We start from the raw sequence: 10717 nt of genomic DNA on the forward strand, positions 1-10717 counted from the left end.
ACAATCAAAAGATTGTTAAAACAACTTCTAAAGAAAACTCAAGAGAGAAATATTGGAGAAAACTCAAAGAAAATTCTGCTCTCAACAAATCTGAAATTTTAATAATAATGATAAGTGTTTAACAAGGTGGACAGCCATGCCTTTAAATAGGCCTTATAACTAGTCCTAATCTAATTAGAAAACTAAAATAAAAAAACTCCTAATTATTTTAATATGGAAATTCGGTCAAAGGTCATTTTATCTGGGACTCTTGGACTGAATATTGACATAAAAATTTAAACTAAGTAAATAAATAAATAAATAAATAAAAATAAAAATAAAACTTTACAACTTGGGCCACTTTGACAATTTGGCCTGATTTTTAACTAAGTATGGATGGATTTCTTGATTGGGCTGGGAATTTGCTTATTGGGCCTCGCCTTCAAGAATTTGGGGCTTTGTGACTCGTATCATTCCCCCCTTCCTCAAAAAGATTCGTCCTCGAATCTGAAAAATCAAATGAACTCGATTTTCCTCTATCGAACGGGACTAATGGCAATTGAGTCCACTGAAAAGAATAGCCATGAGATAGTAAATAGCAACGGAAACAAGCTTGTAGTCCAATCATAAGCATAACAGAACAGGTATAACGCATGTGAATGGACAGATTCAGATTACCATGCAAACAATCTAATTTACTCACCACTGCCTCGTCAAATATTTGAAACAAAGATGGACATGTTTTAAGGCATTCAGTCGTCTCACATTGTTCCCACAAACCATGAATAAATTGCGAGTAATAAATCAAATGGTAAACATAATCGTCACAAGTAGGTATTTGAAAAGATTCACATGGTTCACAGAGTTGCATAATCATACCATGCATTAATCGACGGTCTATAGATTCACTCACACATGCATTATCAAAAACAAGAATCTTTTTATCAACCATCAAAACAGATAGATCATCAATAAATAAAATAGGACAGTCAAGCACGTTTCGATCTAAGTGTTCATCAACACGATCTTTATCACTATCCGAGGAGTACAAAAGTTTTTCAAAGGTTTCAAGCATCTTACCTCGATAAGCAGAAGAATAAGGGTCGATTTTACCTTTTTCATTTAAAATAAACCTTCGCTCATCGGGGGCATAGTGTAGTCGAATCTCCGTTGTTGAGTTAACCTTTGTCAAATGGAACTCAAACTTCATGTACAACCACATAAACTGTTTAAGGCATGAATATAAATTGAAAACAAATTTGGAAAATTTCGTTACCTTGTTCTCCAAAATAGATTTGGACAAATTCGAGGATTTTACACAAGGTAAATCAAGAGAATAACAAATCACGCTTCTTTTCGTAATGACTTTATCAACCACAATCGAAGAGTAACAATTAATCGGATCAAAATGAGGGGATCTTTTAAGAACTAAGTCACCAAAAGTTTTATCAATAATTTTCAAATCTACACTGGACTCGGTTTCTAAAATTTCCTTATCTCGCTTACCTTCGGGATCATGTAGTGTGATTTCATCTTTGCCTAAGTTGATCGTATGAAAGCGTCTTTCATTTGAGAGGTATTGAAGTTGAAAGTTATCTTTCGATCTTTCGGGAACCTGAAAAGTAGCAACACAAGAAAAATTCATATCTTGGTTAGTGGAAACATTCCTCACTACCCTTTCCACGTCTTTTTCTTTTGTTTCTTTTTCTAATTCATTTTCTCTTCTTTCTTCAATTTCTTTTTCACTCTCAATCTCTTTTTGCTCTTTTTCATTCTCTTTTTCTTTTTCCTCACTTGTTTTAACAGAATTTTTCAGTTTGATTTGGTCCTCATGGACTTGTTCCGGAGTGAGCGGCACTAAGGTGAGTTTCTTTCGTTGATGCTTGAAAGAATACCTATTGGTACGACCATCGTGAGTGACTTTTCGATCCAGTTGCCATGGTTCTCCTAGCAACAAATGGCAGGCTTGAATAGGCATTACGTCGCACACAACTTCGTCTTGATACTTACCGATAGAAAAGGCGATGCGCACTTGTTGAGTGACCCTAAATTGGCCTTTGTTGCTAAGCCCTTGTAGTTGATAAGGTTGTGGATGCTTGGTAGTGGTTAAGCAAAACTTTTCCACCATCGTCGTGCTGGCTATGTTCGAGCAACTTTCACCATCAATAATAACTCTACAAAGCTTACCTTGTACATGGCAGTGAGTATGAAAGAGATGTTCTCGTTGCTGCTCGCTCTTTGGTTTTGCCAAAGATGATTGTCCATGATCATGAAAATCATCATCCATTCTAGTAACACGTCGAGGGCCGCGCCTCTGGGGTTGGTTATCCCTATCTTCTTTGATTGGATTTCGATATTGAGGTTCTTGATTCAATTGCACCTCATTGATGGTAGCAGTCAAAGCTTGAAGAGCAGCAGCCTGTTCATCCAACTGTTGTTGGAATTTTTTAAATATGTCACTATTATTATCACCTGTAGACATTTTTTTTAGAACCTGCAAAACACTCAACACTCAAAAATAAAAGTTATCAAACCTCACCGTTAATCACTCAAAAAGAAAAAATCAAATTCTCAATGAGGTCGAATTCAATATTGTGAGTTCTTTATCAGAGTTTATATCAACCAATTAGAGAGTGTGAACCAAACTACCAAAGAATCCTAATTTGCACTAGGATGCCAAAAACTGACGAGACACCAATTGATTCGTGTTGCACCGAGGAAGAAGTTGTGCACACGTTTAAATCCTACTAACACAAGAACCAAGAAGGTGTTAGATAACGTAAAGGAAGAATAAAGGTAAACAAATGAAAACCTACAGCTAAGAATCAATAAAAATTGCTGAAAACAGAAAACCCGAAAAACTGCGGAGTAACTTGACAACTTCGTTCGAGGTGTTCCCGATCTCCAAAAATCACGAAATTAAATCTGGAGTGTCCTTATATATTTAATTTTTGATCTGGAAATTTTGGGCACCAAATTCAACCCTCTGAATCTTTTTTTAAATTTTTATTGAATTTCGTCTTTTTTGATTTTTTTGACTTTTTTTTTGCGGGAATAATTTTTTTATATTCAATCACAGTGCCAAAAACATGTATGTAAAATTTCAGATCAATCGGACAACGTTTACCCACTCAAATGAATTTTTTTTGAACAATTTTTCTGGGTAAAACTGCTGTTTATGCTTTAAAAAAATAGAGATCAGTTTAGAAATCAACCAAGAACACCCAAAACGCCCAAAATCTGATACCAAATGATAGAGGAATTCGCGCGGACCAAGATCGAGTTGCCAAGTCACAGAAACTCCTACGAAAGGTCCTAGACAAATAGATCTGAAAACAGAAACAAAGATTAAGATTAAACCAAATCAGATTTGAATTTAAAATTCCCAAATTCAATTAAAAGAGCAGCAAGAAGAAAAGAAATAGAATCGATGAATCAAACGAAATTGAGAAGAAAGAAAAGATGCAAATCTGCCAAGGAATTGATTCGGCCAAGAATGCCCAATTTCCAGCAATCAATTGATTCCCAAATTGAAAAATTGGGGGTTTTTTGGGAACGACTCTTTGCTGCCAATGAATGATGATTTAATTTGATTCTTTGAGTTGAATATGGCTGGAAAGACACAAGAAGAACAGCAAACAAATGAGATAAAGAATCGGCATAAGTAGGAATAAAGAAATAAAACGAAACAGCAAGAAATAAAGAAAGTCCTAAAGATCCTTGAAATCCCGAAAGATTTCACAAATCCCTTCAAACGGCTCTAATCTCCCCTCCAAAGAATATCAATGGCAAGAAGAAGGTTGAAGATGGCTCCCACAATCAAAAGATTGTTAAAACAACTTCTAAAGAAAACTCAAGAGAGAAATCTTGGAGAAAACTCAAAGAAAATTCTGCTCTCAACAAATCTGAAATTTTAATAATAATGATAAGTGTTTAACAAGGTGGACAGCCATGCCTTTAAATAGGCCTTATAACTAGTCCTAATCTAATTAGAAAACTAAAATAAAAAAACTCCTAATTATTTTAATATGGAAATTCGGTCAAAGGTCATTTTATCTGGGACTCTTGGACTGAATATTGACATAAAAATTTAAACTAAGTAAATAAATAAATAAATAAATAAAAATAAAAATAAAACTTTACAACTTGGGCCACTTTGACAATTTGGCCTGATTTTCAACTAAGTATGGATGGATTTCTTGATTGGGCTGGGAGTTTGCTTATTGGGCCTCGCGTTCAAGAATTTGGGCTTTTGTGACTCGTATCAAGATGTTAAGGGTGCGGCAGACTACAAGGCATTGAAAGTTAGCAAAGTCCCCTTCTTTTGGTGGTTCAACCAACTCTTCCCCATTATCACTATCATCCACAAGTTCGGGCATTTTTGGATCTATTTTATCGGAGTCAGTAGTATACTCACCATTATCTTTCAGAAGAAGTAATCTCGTGTTAGGGCATTCCCTACTATAATGACCACGCCCTTTCCATTTAAAACATTCAATCTCACGAGTCTTCTTCACACTTAAATCGCTTAAATTGGGCTGCTTAGAAAGTGTTTGCGTTTTAATGGGAGCCCCTTTCTTCCAATCTGATTGCTTACTACCACTACTCAAAGAAGACTTATTAGCAGCAAAAGGTGGTTTCAAACTTTTAAAATCAGAATTGGAAGTGTTACCTCTGTAATATTGGGAAGTAGAGAAGGAACTAAACCTCTGTTCCTTTAATTGTTGCTCGATCTCAATGGCTTTATGAACAGCTTCTTCTAAATCAATATATGTTTGTAGCCTTAATGTATTAGCTATTGGCCTATTCAAACCATCAATAAATCGAACCATATTTGTTTCATCATCCTCCTCCACATTAGTCTCTGAATGAGCATCGCCATCTCTTTAAAATATTCAGCCACCGTCCTGCTACCTTGAACAAGTCGTCTAAGCTTTGTTTTAACTTCTCTATAGTAATGAGGCAGAATAAATCTTTTACGCATAACTTGTTTCAACTCCTCCCACGTCATAATCTCACCTTCATAATTCCTATGACGATTTACCCCAAATTGTGTCCACCAACTTAATGCATAATCTGAAAATTCCAGTGTTGCTAAAGCTACCTTTTCATCATCCGGACATTTATAATAGCGAAACATAAGTTCAATTTTAGATTTTGATAGAAGGTTGCGCACGGGCCAAGATCGAGTTATCAAGTCACGAGAAATTCCTACGAAGGCTCTAGACAATCAGATCTAAAACAAAATAGCAAAACTTAGTTAAAATCAATTAGATCTGGCAACTAAAATACCCAAATCAATAAAGGAGCAGCCAAGAAACAAACGCCCTTAAGAATAGCAAATCTTGGACGCAAAGAACATAAATTTGTGATAGAATTAAATCCCAATCTATCGAATCTGAGAAGAACAAACACAAACAGCAAGTTAACCTTAAAAGTTTAGAAAATCGATGGGGTAAAGATAGGGTTTGGGATGGCAAGAACAAAATAAAGATTTAAGAATAAAAACGATCTTTGAAGCCTAAAGAGATAGCGATTTGCCCAAATTGAAACAGCAAGTTAATTTCACCAAAATTCTAGCAACCGAATTGTACCAGTGATGACAAAGGAGAAATCGACAAGAACAATGGAAAATAGTGATCTTGAACGATCTTTGCTGCCAAGAAAAAGCGGCTGATTCGTTCTTTAATGGTGAAGATGGTTGGAAACAAAACAATAAGATTAAATAATTAAGATAAAGAATCGACACAAGCAGAATTTAAAAGAAAAGAATTGAACAGCAAGTAATTAGGATAAGTCCTAAGAAGCCTTGAAATTGAGAAAGATTTCACAACTCCCTTCAAACAGCTCTAATCTCCCCTCCAATGAAGAACAATGGCAAGAAGAAGGCTGAAGATGGCTCCCACAATCAAAAAGATTGTGAAAACTACTTCTAAAGAAACTCAAGAGAGAATTCTTGGAGAAAACTCTAAGAGAATTTTTACTCAGCAAAAAATTGAAATTTTAATGTATTGTAATGTGTTTTCATAAGGTGGACGGCCAAGCCTATTTATAGGCCTTCTAACTATTTTCCTAATCTTATTAGGAAACTAAAAAAAAAACTTAATTAATAATTTAAAAGGGGAAATTCGGCCAAGGCTTTTTAATGAGCTCCTTGGGCTGAATTTTTACATAGGAATTAAATCATAAAGCATAAAAGTTAAAACTAAGTATTTAAAGAATTAAAATTTTACAAATTGGGCCACTTTAACAATTTGGCCTGATTTTCAAATAAGTGCCGTATCTTCAATAACTTGGGCTTGTAATCTGTTATCTCCTAAAATTGGTTCGTTGATGCTCGTAACTGAGATCCAATCCACTTTGGCTGCAAGATTCGGTTTCTTGGACCAAGATTTCCAAGATTTGAAATCTTGATTTTCTTGATTCTTGAAATCGCTCCAAACAGCAAAATTGGGCTAAGATTCGGTTTCTTGATTTTCTTAAAAAACAAGAAAGTGAATCTTGATTTTCTCTTTCTTTCGTGTACACATCTAAGGCCTTGCTAACAAATTCCTATATGGTCTCATTTAGTTTGGAACGCATTTGTCTGGCCTTTGACCTCGTTATTGGGCCTTGTGGTAATTTGAGCCCATCACGTTCTTGAGCTTGGGTTGGGCCTTTGTGACTTGTATCAAATTCCTATTCACAATAAGCTTATGTATCATTCTTACCACGAAATTGAGGAATTGTGAACTTTGGTTTTGCCAAAGTGGGTTGCCCACGATCATGAAAATCATATTCAGTTCTAGGGACACGTCTAGGAGCGCGCCTATGAACAGGAGGCTGGTTATCCACATCTTCTTTAATTGGACCCCGATACTGAGGCTCTTCATCCAATCACATCGCCTAGTTAGTAGCATTCAATGTTTGAAGTAAGGTAGCCTGTTCATCTAACTGTTGTTGGAACTTTGTAAATTTGTCATGGACATCATTATGGTCATTATTCTCATCATCGACTTGACCAATTCTATGCATCTTATTTTTTCTTTTGGAATACCTGCAAAACAAACACTCAACACTCGAAAAAAAATTAACAAACCTCACCGTTAATCACTCAAAAAGGAAAATAAAATTCTCAAAGAGGTAGAATTCAGTCTTGTGAGTTCTTTAGTAGAGTCTATGTCAATCAATTTAGAAAGTGGCTGAACCGTAACTACCAAATAATCCTAATTGCACTGGGAGTCCAAAAAAAATGACGAGACACCAATTGATTTGTGTCGCACTGAGGAAGAATTGTACACACTTTTAAATCCTACTAACACAAGAAACAAGAAGGTGTTAGATAGTGTAAAGGGAGAATAAAAGCAAAATAAATGAAAACCTACAGCTAAGAATGAATAAAAATTGATGATACCTGAAAACCTGAAAAACTGCGAAGTAACTTAACAACTTTGTTCGAGGTGTTCCCAGTCTCCAAAAATCAAGAAATTTAAACTGAAATGTCCTTAAATATTGTATATTTGATCTGGAACGTTTCGGCACTAAACCCAACCCGCTGAATATTTTTTAAAATTTTTACTTGATTTCGTATTTTTCAATTTTTTTGACCTTTTCTACTGATTTTTTTGCGAGAAATATTTTTTAATATTCTATCACAGTGCCACAAATATGCATGTAAAATTTCAGATCAATCGGAAAACGATTACCTACTCAAATGATTTTTTTCCCAAAAATTTTTCTGGGTAAAAATTGCTGTTTAATGTTTTTAAAAGGAGATTAGTTTAGAAATCACCCAAGAACACCCAAAACGCCCAACATCTGATAGAAAATAATAAGAGATCACGTGCGGACCAAGATCAAGTTGTCAAGTCACGAGAAAATCCTACGAAAGCTTTAGAAGCTTATATCTGAAACGAAACAGAAAAAACTAAATCTGAGAATTCTAGATCTGAAACGAAAACCCCAAAACAATAAAGAATCAGCCAAGAACCAAAACACATATTAATAGGGGATTCTTGGAAGCCAAGAACACGAAATTGAACTTCAAGAAAGAATCCAATCAGCCGAATCTGAAAATTGAACACAAAACAACAAGTTAATTCAAAAACTCAGCAAACTGAATTGAATCAGAGATAGGATAATTGGGCGGTAAGATCAATTGCAAATTATGAATAGAAAACGTATTCTTGCTGCCAAGAAGGGTGCCGATCAGCTTCTTGAAGATTGAAAAGGGCTGGAAACGCAACAAGAACGAATAAAACAAGTTATCCAATGAATCGGCACAAGCAAAAATATCTAAAAAAATAAACAGCAATAAAGATAAGGAAAAGTCCTAAGAAGCTGATACGACCTCGGTTTAGTAGTTGAGTCCGAGTCGTTTGATTCCCGATCGTAAACGAAGAAGTAGATTAGACGAGAAGGAGTTAGAATATATTTGTGTACAAAGAAGTAAGATAAGTTCATGCAAAGTTGGATGTGGATTTGGTTTAAGTCGAAATGGTATGAATAGAATGGAAGAGTTCGGTTTAGGATAATTAAGAAATGGTATTTGGTTTTGGTACATTTTGGTATTTGGGAATTGGTACGAAATGGTATGGAATTGGTATGAAATGGTATGGTATTTGGTAAAAATTGGTAAAGGTTCAAAGAGGTCAAGAATGAACCAACACTAAAGAAAAGTGTCGACCTGAAACTTATAGGACCTAAATGAATTGGAAATGGTTGAAAAGGACCTTGACCCGATACTTAGGAAAGTATGAACCAAAGGTATCAAAAGTGAACGCCACACTCGGGTTTAAGGAGTGATAACTTCGGAAAAGACTCGGAAAGACACCACTAAAAGCTTAGATAAGTCTTACGGGTCTCGAACGAAATTTGAGAGAAAATGCCTCACAAATTTGGCAGCAATTCGCTAATTAAAATGTCAAAAGTTCCTTACAAAGTGAAAATTCAGCTATTTATAATAATCCACTAGGCTAGCCGAATGGTCACTTAAATTCCTTAAAAATTAAGCAAATGAATTACTTAAATGGGCTAGCTAGATTCGGCTGAACTTGGAGCTCCAATGGTCACCTTCTAGATGGACAATTGAACTTGGAGCTTGAGGGAGTAAATGGCAGCAGCTACATTCGGTTGATGTGCTTAAAGGAGCTCATTTAATTGGCAACTATTGCTGAAAAATTACCAGCAATTAAGATGTTGAGTAGTCACTTTGAGTGTGAAAACCAAGTTTTGAAGAGTCTTTGAATGTGAACACCTTGATCCGAACAGCCATGATGTATTCAACAGTGTGTAAGCAATAAATTCGGCTAAATGGTCACTTAGAAGACTTCAAACAGCAGCCAACTTCATTCTCCCATTCATGCATGTGCCGTCCCCTTCATGTACCCTCTTTTAATACCTTTCATGCTCCAAAAACGTTCATGGATGATGTACTTGCAGCAACATTTATCAAATAATTTAAATTCATGTTTAGACACATTAAATTAACACTAAAATTCTGCACATTAAATTCAGCAGCCTTAAGACATAATTAAAACAAGTAATAAAGTTGACACATTAAAAACATGCATAAAAACATATTTATAGGCTGTAGGAATTAATATGACTTAATAACATGTAAGAAAAACATATTTAACATGCTTATTTAAATTAGTCCAGATTTAAGACCAATTAAACAACAAAAATTAATTGAGCTGTAATAAACTAATTAAATGACGCAAATAATTAGTTCAGCTACTATAATAAAGGTCTTAAGGATATTGAGCTGAAATTGAGCTGGTTCGAACTCATTGAACTTGAAGGAGCTGGAAATGAGCTAAATGAATCTCTACAAAAAAATAAAATTGAGCTACGTCCAGCTTGTAAAAACGACGAGCCTCGCTTGTAGGCTGAAACAATAGCCGTTCCCGGGGGCGGGTCGTATCAGAAGCCTGGAAATCGAAAAAGATTTCACAACTCCCTTCAAACGGCTCTAATCTCCCCTCCGATGTAAGCACACGACAAGAAGAAGGCTGAAGATGGCTCCCACAATAAAAAAGATTGTTAAAACTACTTCTAAAGAAAACTCAAGAGAGAATTCTTCGAGAAACTCTAAGAGAATTTTCACTCAAGAAAACTCTGAAATTTTAATGTAATGTGTAATGTGTGGCAGGCCAAGCCTTACATATATAGGCCTCTATTACTTTCCTAACCCTATTAGGGAAAACTAAAAAAATCCTAATTATTTGATTTTAAAGGAAAATTCGACCAAGGCTTTTTAAATGGCCTCTTGGACTAAATGTTTACATAGAAATTAATTTACAAAGTCAAAAATTTAAACTAAGTATTTAAAGAATTAAAACTTAACAAATTGGGCCACTTTGACAATTTGGCCTGATTTTCAACTAAGTCTGATTTAAATTTCTGGATTGGGCTTGGAACATCTTATTGGGTCGTATTTTCAAGAACTTGGGCTTGTAATCCGTTCTTTCCCAAAATTGGTTCGTTGATGCTCGTAACTGAGATCCAATGCGCCTTGGCTGCAAGATTCGGTTTCTTGGACCAAGATTTCAAAGATTTGAAATCTTGATTTTCTTGATTCTTAAAATCGCTCAAAACGGCAAAATTGGACCAAGATTTGGTTTCTTGATTTTCTTGAAAATAAGAAAGTGAATCTTGATTTTCTTTTTCCTTCGTATACGCATCTAAGGCCTTGCTAATGAAGTCTTGAATGGTTTCATTTAGTTTCGTGCGCATTTGCTTGGCCTTTGATCCCGTT

This window comes from Gossypium hirsutum, chromosome D10 (genome assembly GCF_007990345.1).
Source record: "Gossypium hirsutum isolate 1008001.06 chromosome D10, Gossypium_hirsutum_v2.1, whole genome shotgun sequence".
NCBI classification, from domain to species: domain Eukaryota; kingdom Viridiplantae; phylum Streptophyta; class Magnoliopsida; order Malvales; family Malvaceae; genus Gossypium; species Gossypium hirsutum.